Source organism: Gopherus evgoodei, chromosome 1 (assembly GCF_007399415.2).
Source record: "Gopherus evgoodei ecotype Sinaloan lineage chromosome 1, rGopEvg1_v1.p, whole genome shotgun sequence".
Lineage (NCBI taxonomy): Eukaryota > Metazoa > Chordata > Testudines > Testudinidae > Gopherus > Gopherus evgoodei.
Genome location: NC_044322.1, coordinates 97,041,475 through 97,054,097, shown reverse-complemented (window position 1 = coordinate 97,054,097; position 12,623 = coordinate 97,041,475). Strand labels below are relative to the sequence as shown.

Here is a 12,623-nt window from a genome sequence, read left to right as displayed (position 1 = left end):
GTTGTTTGGGATTGGGAGGATTTTTTTTTTTTTAAATCACATTTGATTCCCTAAAAGATTTCCTTAAATATGTTTATGAGTTTTCTACCCAGATTTTTCTTTTTCATGGCCCACATCTAAAGCTGTAATTCTGATTTCTAAGGGCCAACAGTATTGAAGTGTATGGAACTTTTTTTTTTTTTTTTTTTTTAATAAAAAGAGCTGTAGAGAAAAATTGTGTGTGTTGTTTCTAAGGGAGTTTTCTCAGCATATGAATTTCTTGTGATATCTCTGAATATCCTCCAAGTTTACTTGAAGGACAGGAATTGTTATACACTAAGACTAAGAACATCCTAGCAGAAAAGACAAATTCTTGCAGATATCGCCCCTAGCCTAGAGATCAAGAGGTGTGCAGCTCTCCCAGCTATTTTTATATGACAGTAGAATGAAAACATAGTCCTAATATTTTCTTCTATTAATTGTTTGTTCAATCATCTCACTCATTTCTTTGCCCACTTGAATTACTCTTCTTTATTTTTTCCCATTTGGTCACTATTCTAGTCTCCTGACATTAAATTGTCTAGGGATTACTTTAAAGAGAGGTGTAGTCCCAAATAGCTCACTTTTTACAGCAGAAGAAAGGACAATTCTAGAATGTATGGACTGATACAGCTCACTGAAGGCAACAGGAAACTTTCCACTGACAGCAAAGGGCACTGAATCAAACCCTGTCTGATTAAGAGCAATGCTGTGTTTGGTTTCAAGCCCTTAGCATGAACGGGTGATGGCTGATCTCTTGGCAGACACACTGGGGTTTGAATCAGAGCCCTCCAGAGGTAAAAGCATGAACTATATTATATTCCCCCTGTCAGCACATAAGGTGACCCATAACATGCACTTACCAGGGATTACACATGTCCAAATTCTCCTTTTTTGCTCTAAACTGAAGGAACAAGACAAAGTATCTCTGCCTCACTTGCAGAATAAGAGGGGGTGTGATTCTGACCTCTTTTTCATACCCACACCCCTCCCATATGATTCTGGTAAACTATTTATATCCACTGTTTAAAACGCACAGGTAGTCCATACCTTAGCAAACAATTAGGTAAGGTATAACCTCACTACTCCACCATATATTTTCTCTGCATTCATAGAGATTGGAATAGCTTTATTGTATTTGTTTTTCCAAGTGGAAAACCATCAAGTATCAGCTGCTGGTTGTTTCTCCAAAACCAGTTTGACACCTGGTGTCTCACTGCAGGTAGAAACATTCCTGGGTCTTTTGTCTACTGCCTTATCATATATTCATGCTCTCCAAATTAAAGCAGGAATTACATACAATGCATTGTCTTTTCTTAGTTTGGCTTCTGTCATTGGCCTTGTTTCCAGTAAGGAAATTAGTACAAGTGTAGTTACATCACTGTATTTAACCCTGTAATGGCATTGGGTGCAAAATTCCTTAATGTCAACAAGGCCTTTGGTAGGGCTTCCTCTTGTGGCAAGCCTTTGTTAGTACTGAGTTCAGTTTCTTCTTAGAAAGAAAAATTAGTTTGGAAGTGAAATTTTACAGCCCCAAGCCTTTCCTGAATAACCACATTACCACCTCTCAAGTTTTGATCAAATAGATTCTTTTTAGGTATTGTTCCGCTGGTGACTTATTTCTCAATTCAAATGCATTAATAAATGCAGAAAAGTGAGTAGTGCTCTCTTGCAATGCCTTTCTTTTTTTTTTAAATAGCAGAATCACTTGACTATTTTCTTCCATTAGGCTAGCAGCCCACCTGCTTTGTCCCTTTGTTCTTAAAGTTGCTATTGAGGCATTTTCAGGATATTCTCTGCTTGGTTCAAGAAATAGGATATTTAATGTTCCCCTTCCACTATTTAGCAGATAAACATTTTTCAGATCCTCCCTTTTATGTTCAGTTTTCAGTATTAATTATCTTTCACAGCATTCAATATTATACTAGATATTTCACAAAGAACATGAAGATGCCCCCAGCCCTAAAACATTTACAATAAATATTGTGTACAAACACACAAGTGAACACCATTAAACTGTAGAGACACTGGAATGCAGGAAGATTAAAATTATAGCAACACAATCATATAGTTAGCTCTGCTATGTATATATTCCAGTGATTATGTTAATATGTATTATTTATATATTAAAGAAATATTATTGATTCCCTTATTGTAGGCATCACAAGAGACCAATTTTCAGGCCACAAAATTACAAACTTTTATATACTATTTTCAAGCTTCAAACTAAGACCAAAGAACTACTACTAAGGCCCTGCATCATGGAGCATTACCAGCACTCCTAGCTATTTTCGAGAAATCACTGACGTCCTGAGGAAACTACAATCCATTGGTGATCTTCCAGAAGACACCATCCCGGCCACCATGGATGTAGAAGCCCTCTACATCAACGTTCCACACGAAGATAGACTACAAGCCGTCAGGAGCAGTCTCCCTGATAATGTCACAGCAAACCTAGTGGCTGAACTTTGTGACTTTGGTCTTCACCCACAACAATGTATACCCTCAAGTCAGCGGCACTGCTATGGGTACCCACATGGCCCCACAGTATGCCAACATTTTTATGGCCGACTTAGAACAACACTTCCTCAGCTCTCGTCCCCTAACGCCCCTACTCTACTTGCACTACACTGATGACATCTTCATCAACTGGACCCATGGAAAAGAAGCTCTTGAGTAATTCCACCATGATTTCAACAATTTCCATCCCACCATTAACCTCAGCCTGGACCAGCCCACACAAGAGATCCACTTCCTGGACACTACAGTGCTAATAAGCAATGATCACATAAACACCACCTTATACCGGAAACCTACCGACCGCTGTACTTACCTATATGCCTCCAGTTTTCACCCAGACCACATCACACGATCCACTGTCTATAGCCAAGCTCTAAGATACAAGCACATTTGCTCCAATCCCTCGGAGAGAGACAAACAGCTACAAGATTGCTATCAAGCGTTCTTAAAACTATAATATCCATCTCCTGAAGTGAAGAAACAGATTGACAGAGCCAGAATACCCAGAAGTCACCTACTCCAGGACAGGCCCAACAAAGAAAGTAACAGAATGCCACTAGCCGTCACCTTCAGCCCCCAACTAAAACCTCTCCAGCACATCATCAAGGATCTACAACCTATTCTGAAGGATGATCCCTCACTCTCACAGATCTTCGGAGACAGGCCAGTCGTCACTTACAGATAGCCCCCCAACCTGAAGCAAATACTCACCAGCAACCACACGCCACACAACAAAAACACTAACCCAGGAACCTATCCCTGTAACAAAGCACGTTGCCAACTCTGTCCACATATTCACAAGGACACCATCACAGGACCTAATCACATCAGCCACACTATCAGAGGCTCGTTCACCTGCACCTCTACCAATGTAATATATGCCATCATGTGCCAGCAACGCCCCTCTGCCATGTACATTAGCCAAACCGAACAGTCTCTACGCAAAAGAATAAATGGACACAAATCAGACTTCAAGAATTATAACATTTAAAAACCAGTCGGAGAACTATTCAACCTCCCTGGTCACTCAATTTACAGACCTAAAAGTCACAATACTCCAACAAAAAAACATCAAAAAACAGACTGCAACGAGAAACTGCTGAATTGGAATTAATTTGCAAACTGGACATCATTAAATTAGGCTTGAATGAAGACTAGAAGTGGATGGGTCATAACACAAAGTAAAGCTATTGCCCCATGCTAATTTTTTACCCTACTGTTACTCACACCTTCTTGTCAACTGTTGGAAATGGTCCATCCTAATTATCACTACAAAAGTTTTTTTCCTACTACTGATAACAGCCCACCTTATTGATTAGTCTTGTTATAACTGGTATGACAACACCTATTTTTTTTTCATACTCTGTGTATATACATCTTCTTACTGTATTTTCCACTGCATGCATCTCATGAAGAGGGTTTTAGACCACAAAGCTTATGCCCAAAGAAATTTGTTAGTCTCCAAGGTGTCACAAGAACTCCTCATTCTTTTTGCTGATACAGACTAACACAGCTACCACTCTGAAACCTCTAGAGCCTGCTGGTTTCACCGGAGCTCCAAACACAACCATCTGTACACCAAAATGCTACACTTTGCAAGCTTGAGGTCTATGCTTGCAATTGCCAAACCCCACTATCCAACAATTTAATTAAGAAGTAACTGCACAAACTGGTATAAGGCGACTATATGAGAGAGAGGGGACAGGAAACTATGAAGAACCATCTAAACAGAGCTTTTCAGTTTTTTCTCCTTCTTGACAACATGGACAAACTTTTTTTTGGGGGGGGGAGGGAGGAGGGCAAATTGGAGCCTAGGTGTCATATTTTCCTTTTGTTTAAAAGGAAAGTGTAAAGGAAACCACTGCATTATGGAAAATTCTGTTCAATATTCTTATCACTCTTCTTTTTTACACCGTTTCCGATTTAGACTCTCCACAGAATGGAATACGGTAAATCATTAGCAGATGGCATTTTCCATTCATTTAATTTTACATTGAAACCCTGACATACTAACTCATGCTATTTGTTTCTTTTCTATATAATGTTTTGGGATTAATTAAGTTAATTATCAGTACACTGTCGTTTGGTTTTCAGATTTAAAATGCTATTAAACAATATTTTTTCACTTATACTTTGTGCAAAACAAACAGGGTACACCTACATAATTCAGGATGTAAACTCCTAAAGGCCACAGAATCACAGAACTGGAAGGGACCTTGAGAGGTCATCTAGTCCAGTCCCCTGCACTAAAGGCAGGAAGGACTAAGTATTACCGAGACCATCCCTGACAGGTGTTTGTCCAACCTGCTCTTAAAAATCCCCAATGATGGAGATTCCACAACCTCCCTAGGCAATTTATTCCAGCACTGAACCGCTCTGACAGTTAGGAAGTTTTTCCCTGATGTCCAACCTAAACCGCCTTTCCTGCAATTTAAGCCCATTGCTTCTTGTCCTATCCTCAGAGGTTAAGAAAAACAATTTTTCTCCCTCCTTGTAACAACCTTTTACGTATTTGAAAACTTATGTCCCCTCTCAGTTTGCTCTTCTCCAGACTAACCAAACCCATTTTTTTCAATCTTCCCTCACAGATTATGTTTTCTAGACCTTTAATCATTTTTGTTGCTCTTCTCTGGACATTCTCCAATTTGTCCACATCTTCCCTGAAATGTGGCACCCAGAACTGGACACAATATTCCAGTGGAGGCCTAATCAGCACAGAGTAGAGCGGATTTATTACTTCTCGTGTCTTACTTACAATAATCTTGCTAATACATCCCAGAATGATGTTTGCCTTTTTTTTTTTTTTTGCAACAGCATTACACTGTTGACTCATATTTAGCTTGTGATCCACTATGACCCCCAGATCCCTTTCTGCAGTACTCCTTCCCAGGCAGTCACTGCCCATTTTGTATGTGTGCAACTGAGTGTTCCTTCCTAAGTGGAGTACTTTGCATTTGTCCTTATTGAATTTCATCCTATTTACTTCAGACCATTTCTCCAGTTAGTTCAGATCATTTTGGATTTTAATCCTATCCTCCAAAGCACCTGCAACCCCTCCCAGCTTGGTATCATCCACAAACTTTATAAGTGTACTCTGTATGCCATTACCTAAGGCTACATCTTCACTACTCGCTGTATCGGCAGGTAGCAATCGATTTCTCGGGGATCGATATATCGCGTCTCATCTAAATGCGATATATCGATCCCCAAAAGCACTCCTGTCGACTCCGGAACTCCACCAATGCGAATGGCGGTAGCGGAGTCGACAGGGGGAGCTGCGAACACCGATCCCGCGCCGTGAGGATGGTAGGTAAATCGATCTAAGATACGCAATTTCAGCTACGTGAATAACATAGCTGAAGTCGAAGTATCTTAGATCGATCCCCTCCCCTAGTGTAGACCAGCCCTAAATCATTGATGAAGATATTGAACAGAACTGGACTCAGAACAGATCCGGGCAGGACCTCACTCATTATGCCCTTCCAGCATGACTGTGAGCCACGGATAACTACTCTCTGGGAACTATTTTCCAATCAATTATGCACCCACCATATAGTAGTTCCATCTAGGTTGTATTTCCCTAGTTTGTTTATGAGACGGTCATGCAACACAGCGATGACTATGTCTTCTCCTGTTCGTAGATCACAGAGTAGACAGACTGGGTTTTGTAAATCATGGTATCATTTCTAGCATTTGTAGACTGTGAATAATATCTCAAATTAAAACAGTCTGAATGCCAACAAGGCTTATTCGTTAATGACGAGGCTCAAATGACAAATCTGCTGCAAGATTTCTATAGTAATTAATACCTTGTGACTGAAGAAGTGTTATTGGGAGTCTATCACAAGCTATCCGTTCATTCTGAAAAAGCTCACCACGGGATTGTGCAACATTTCGTTTTGACTTCTACAAATTTGAGTTACTACAGAGAATTTCTTTCTTGGGTGTCTGGCTGGTGAATCTTGCCCACATGCTCAGGGTTTAGCTGATTGCCATATTTGGGGTCAGGAAGGAATTTTCCTCCAGGGCAGATTGGCAGAGGCCATGGAGGTTTTTTGCCTTCCTCTGCAGCGTGGGGCACGAGTCGTTTGCTAGAGGATTCTCTGCACTTTGAAGTCCTTAAACCATGATTTGAGGACTTCAGTAACTCAGACATAGGTTAGGAGTTTGTCACAGGAGTGGATAGGTGAGATTCTGTGGCCTGCATTGTGCAGGAGGTCAGACCAGAAGACCATAATGGTTCCTTCTGACCTTAAAGTCTATCAGCCAATGAGAGCACGAGCCTGAAAGGGCAATTTAAAAAATAAAACAAGACATTAGAAACATGGGTATATCCTTTGCTCTTAGTACTTTCATTATGGTAATTTCAGTGCCCCACAATCTGCACACATTTATTCTGGCCTCAAAGCAAACTCAAGAGAATATATGGATGAAAAATGAGAATGAACTCATTAAAGTTCCTATCCATTTTTGTATAGTTATACTAAATCATTTCACCTCACAACTATTCCTCAAGACCAGTGATATAATAAATCAGCAAATACAAACTGTGCAAAAATCTATCCAAAATATACATTTGTTTTAGATTTCAAAACTCAAGGGTTTTGTTTGGTTCATTCCATTCTATATATCATAGTTATCTATAGACAACACTGATTTTATTTTATAGGATTCACAGACACTCGTTTTCACAAGCTTGAGCAACCACAGCTCCAAATGAAGTCAATAAAAGCAGAGACGGCACCTCTGAAAAATCAGGCCCTTTATCTAGGACCACATTGTAGTTAGCTATTACACAAGGCAGATGTTTTTCTCTTCCCAAAGCCCATTTTTCAGTCTAAAAAAACAAACACTTTTCATTTCTGGTTTCAGACAATGCTTAGTTTTAAACTCTACTTCCTAAATTCCCTAAACAAGCATATCATGTTTTCATTTTCATAACCTTTAATCATAGGTGCTGGAATTAGGGATGCAGCAGCACCCCATGGTTTGAAGTGGTTTCCATTATACACAGGGCTTACAGTTTTGTTCAATTGCTTTCAGCAACCCCACTATAAAAGTTGTTCCAGCACCTATGCCTTTAATCAGCAAGACTTTATTACAGCAAAGGTCAAAATTCCCATATGCAGCAGACCCCTGCCACATACACATTAGATGAAGAGGTTGACCTAACTGACAAATCCATCTGCATTTCTGTGGGCCAAACTTAGTGACATTTTGCACAAATTTAAAGCTGACTGAGCCTGGTGACCTTTATAAACACCAGTAATTAGTCTCTCAATGGCTTCTTCACCACCAGCAAAGTGAACTTCTCCTTCGGCTCAACCTTAATTCAATAGTCCATTCACAAACTTTAAATGTCAGAATCTGGTAAACACTCACAACCCCTGAAAACTATAAACCTTGCCCTTTCAGTGAACTAAATCTACCATATTATCAGGATTTATTTCTGACCTTAAAATTTGTGTTTGGGTAATGCCAGGCCCAAGATAATACAGAATTGCTAACTGTCTTGATTTCTAAAATGAAAGCATGATTTTATTTGTAAAGTAAAATGAATCTGACCTAACATCAGGGTTGGGGGGAAATTTTATGATGGCACACTAAAACTGTCTTATTAATATCTTTGTAAACCTACTATTCTATTAAGGAAAAAATCTTGTTCACCGTCATCTCTAATTGGTATACTATTCTTTGAACATTTAAACTGTCATAAGAGCTTGGTTACTAGTAGCTTGTTTTAAAAAATTATGTTATTCATTGTGTAACCTTTATCTCAACTTCAAAAGGGACATTTTCAACTTGAAATTAAGGCATTCAAAAATAATTAGTTTCTAGTACTACTCCTCATTCCCCTACCAATTTTTGTGATTTTAAAGTCACAAACTCTTGTTGTTTATGTGGGTCACTTTCTTTCCATTATAATAATACTCGGTGTTACTTGTAAAAATACTAGATAATAAAAATCTCTTACTTCTATCAAAAGAATTAAACTTAAGTGTGAAAGACAGGAGCTAAAAAGATATTTGGACAGAGTGCTGAAACTTTCAGATAGAGTCTGTTTCTCTTAGGACATTAATCATGTACTTTTAACATGTTCTTTAATAACTTCCATTGAACCTTTTGCTACTTATCAACAGAACCTTTTTTAAAAAGGCTATTTTCCACATCCCATCATGCAGTTCTACTATCTGATCCTGCAGTAAAGGAATAATTGAGAATTTAATTCACAAACAAGACAAAAATAGGTAAACTATGTCTCATTCAGAACAAGAGAAGACATTGCTACTTGGTAAGTGGCAGAGGTGAAAGTAAGTGGGTATGGGCAGGTACGGAGGACCGGTAAGAAAAGGAGACTGGCTGAAGGAGGGAGAAGCCTGCCCCTTGCATAAGAATAGTTTAAACTCAGCTGTTCCCTGAGTGGTTCAGCCCTCGGGGTTAGGAGTGGTTTCTGGCATCCTTGTTAATTTCACTCACAGTAGCGGTGGGGAGGGTGTGTTTGACCATGGCAGGGGCAGTCCTTGTCTGCCCCCTTGATGAGGGGATCTTGTCTCCAATACTAATACACACAACAAATACAAGTGTATTAGTAAGTGGCTCCATCACTTAAATCCAGAGCTAATAAAAACAGGTGGAAAGGGAAAAGTCACTGTCACACTGGTTTCTTGTCTCCTCCCTCCCACTCCTCCAGCCAGGCTCTGCATTCCTCCCCTCCTCCCCCCTGCAGGGTTTCTCTTCTAGGCTCTAGCTTGCAGTAGGAACACTGGCTGAGATGTCTGCTGCTGCTGCCTGCATAAGAACAGTTTAAACTCAGTTGTTCCCTGCGCAGTTCAGCCCCCAGGGTTAGAAGCTGTTTCTGGTATCCTTGTTAATTTCACTCCCAGTTGTTGTTGGGGTGGGGAGGGTGTGTGTGACCATGGCAGGGGCAGTTCTTTTCTGCCCCCGGGGTGAGGGGATCTACTATACACAAAACACAATCAAAATCAGGAACCATTTCCAAGTTCAAATCTATCTCATTCCCTCCCCAGCAGAGGATCATGGTTGTGATGTCCAAACTGCTTGCAGATCCTCTTTCAAATGTTACTGAACCGTGCAGGGAACAGCTGAGTTTAAACTGTTCTTATGCAGGAGGCAGGCTTCTCCCTCCCTCAGCCAGTCTCCCTGCTGCAAGCTAGAGGGAAACCCCTGCAGTTGCTGCTCAGTGCCAGGCAGGGAGAAAGCATGGAGCCTAGTGTCTGCAGTCTGGCTGGAAGAGGAGGGAAGACATGGAGAAAAATGTGACAGTGAGTTTTCACTTTTTCAGGCTTATTACAATAGTAAAGTTTTATTACAGATGATACTGGTAGTAGTAATAGTAGCTTTATTTTCTCTTATCTATGTCATGCAATGGAGGAATCCATGAAGTACGTAAGAGAGGTGGGTTGCTTGTAAATGTAAATTACTTTCACCCCTGCCCAAACCCCAGGGCTCCTAACTTCAGCTGAATCCCCGAGCCCTTTAAATCCTGATTTAAAAGCCCTGGGATTTAAAGGCCCCACCTCTTCTGATAGAGGCCATGCCTCTTCCAGTTGAGGCCCCTCCCCCTTTGCAGGACTCTGGAGTACCCGCAAGTCCTTTAAGTTACTTTCACCCCTGGTAAGGGGGCAGAATAAAGTGAGGTCACCTAACAGCCTGGTCCCCAGATACCCACATCTTGAAATGAGGTTCAGTCCACAGAAACCACAAACCCCAGCATGCAATATTCTACCTTGGTCAGCACAAAGTACTAACCTGCTTCACTTTAGTTCAATCTGGGGAGGACTTCAAGATTCTGGCATATGGCCAATATAGAAGCACAGTTGAACAGATCTTCTATAATCTGACCAATTATAAAACAAAGTATCCTCCACACCTCAGCTGGATACTGAAATATTGAAGAAAGCTTCATTAGAACAGACAGCAGATTTATTAAAACAGATTTGAGGGTTTTTTTTTAATGTACTCTAAGAATTTATTTTGGTTGGATTAACTCCAATATCAACTGCCTCCTGTAAAAATAAATTGGAAGGAATACAAGGAGAAAAACTCTGCATATCTAGAAGATAAAAATAATAATATAACAGCTGAGTGATACCCTTCCTTAAACAGTTATCTTTTCATCCCCTTCAGGGACTAATCTACTTGAAGGCAGGTTTGTAAAGAGACTATAATTGAAAAACACTAAACATTCCATTTATTTTAGTTCAGCAATAAAACAGCCAAGTACTACATTGCTCCTAGGAGTTTTTGCTGTTGTTTTTAAACAACAATTATAAAGATGAAACCCTATTGCCCACGAATTACAGTTTGAAGAACCCCAATTTTTCACTAACAGCAGAAACTAAATGCTGCTCATATGGAAATGAGCTCCTTTTACTTAAGCGTTCCTTGGACAGTTAACGCACTATTAACATTGTTCAGAACCAGTGCAGAAAAATAAACTGCATCTCTAATTTTGAAACTGGAGGAAGTTCTGGCTACAAATTATTCCAGAACTAGTGGGAAAGGAGGCCGCTGAAGTCACCACAAATTGTATTGCTATCTGCAGGTGACCATTTTGCCTTTTACAGTATATGAGATTTATCCGCACTCCTGTTATTTGTTTGCTCAAGAAGACATACGGGAGCGGGGACCCAGAGGGTTAAAGCACTACACTAGATACTGGGTGAATATCAAGCCTGCTTTAACATACACACGCTTCCAGCCCCAGGCATGGCCATGAATGGTGCCATTCGGGCTGGATGTGCAGATGTGACGCCGATCACACCGAGGATTTGGGAAGGCCTTTCAATAAAGACACCAAAGCGCCTTGTTCCCCGAGGGAACCTCCCTACCCGGGTAGCGCTGCTCCCGGAGCGGGGCTCTGAACGCGCCCCTCTCCCAGTCAATTGTCTACGCGAGACTGGCTCTGCCCCCGTCTGTCCGACCCCCAGGGAGCGCCCCCGCTCAGCCCGATCCCTGAGCACATCCCGCCAGGCTGGCAGCAGCTCCGCGCCCGCTCCGGGACAAGGGGGTGGGGGCGGGGTCCCCAAAGGCCCCCTCATCCCGGGGCTGCAACCACGGGGGCTCGCACCCACGCACAGCCCCGGGCAGCCGTCCCCTCCTCCCACCAGCAACTTCCCGCGCAACGGGGAACAACCAAAAGGCACCAACTTCTGCTCCGGCCGCAGCCCGGCGCCAAGCAACTGCACGCCGGCGGGGCCCCCAGCGCATCGCAGGGACTGCGTCTCTCCCCAGCGGCCAGCGCCCCGCTGCAGGCACCGGCTGGGGGCGGGGGCGAGGCGGCTCCTTCCACCCACCCCGCTGCGCTCGGTCCGCACACCCGCCGGGGCCGCTCGGTGCAGTCGCCCCCCACCCCCAGCAGCCCATTGTTCCCCGGGCGGCTCTCACCGTGCGCAGCGCGGGGGCTGCTCGGCTCCCGCTCGCTAGGCTCCCTCTGGCTGGCGCAGGAGGAGTCGGGCTCGGCTGCCGGAGGTCCGAGCCATTAAAGGCTCCGCGGGGAGGCGGCGGGGGCAGGGCAGCAGGGGGGCAGCTGAAGCAGGGGCGCCATGTCCGCCTGACTGGCTCGGCGCTGAGAGGGCGGCGGCTGGGCTGGGCTGGGCGCGGGGGAAGGGAGGGACCGGAGCCCCGCTGCCTCCTGCGTACCGGGGGAAGCGGGAACTGGACGCCGCTCGCTGCTGCCGCTACCCCTCCCGGAGGGGGAAGTGGCCAGAGGGAGCCGCCGGCAGGAGGAGCAGGCGGCCGAGAGCCCCCTCCAGCGTTCAGCAGCGCGCCCTGCCTGCCACGGCCGCTCCTCTCCGCCCCTGGCGCGGCGGCAGCCCGGGGCTCAGCGCCCAGCGGCAGGGAGGGGGCAGTTGCCTCTTGCCGCCCGCCTGCTATTGGCGGGCTGGTTCCAGAGCAATTGGACGCTGTAGGGTCCAAAGTGTCGGTCTCCTCTCAGCCCTCCCCGGGCATCCACGGGGGTGGGAAAGGCGCTCGGCTCCGTGCCAACGTTGGCTCTGTGCCCCCCTGCCCTGGAGTGGCAGTTGAGGCCGGTTGCGTGGAAGGGCCAGGGCCAGTAACAAAGC

General features: G+C 43.6%; 1 protein-coding gene across 2 annotated transcripts in view; it reads right to left on the bottom strand.

Annotated features, from left to right (window-relative positions):
• The window catches only part of FARP1 (FERM, ARH/RhoGEF and pleckstrin domain protein 1), a 396,739-nt gene extending 384,571 nt beyond the window's left edge, over window positions 1-12,168 (bottom strand). For both annotated transcript variants that reach the window (XM_030567707.1, XM_030567716.1), the window contains exon 1: window positions 11,947-12,168. The gene's annotated coding sequence lies outside the window, so the exon portion shown is untranslated. The remainder of the gene's footprint in view (window positions 1-11,946) is intronic.
• Between the last annotated feature and the right edge of the window lie 455 nt (window positions 12,169-12,623).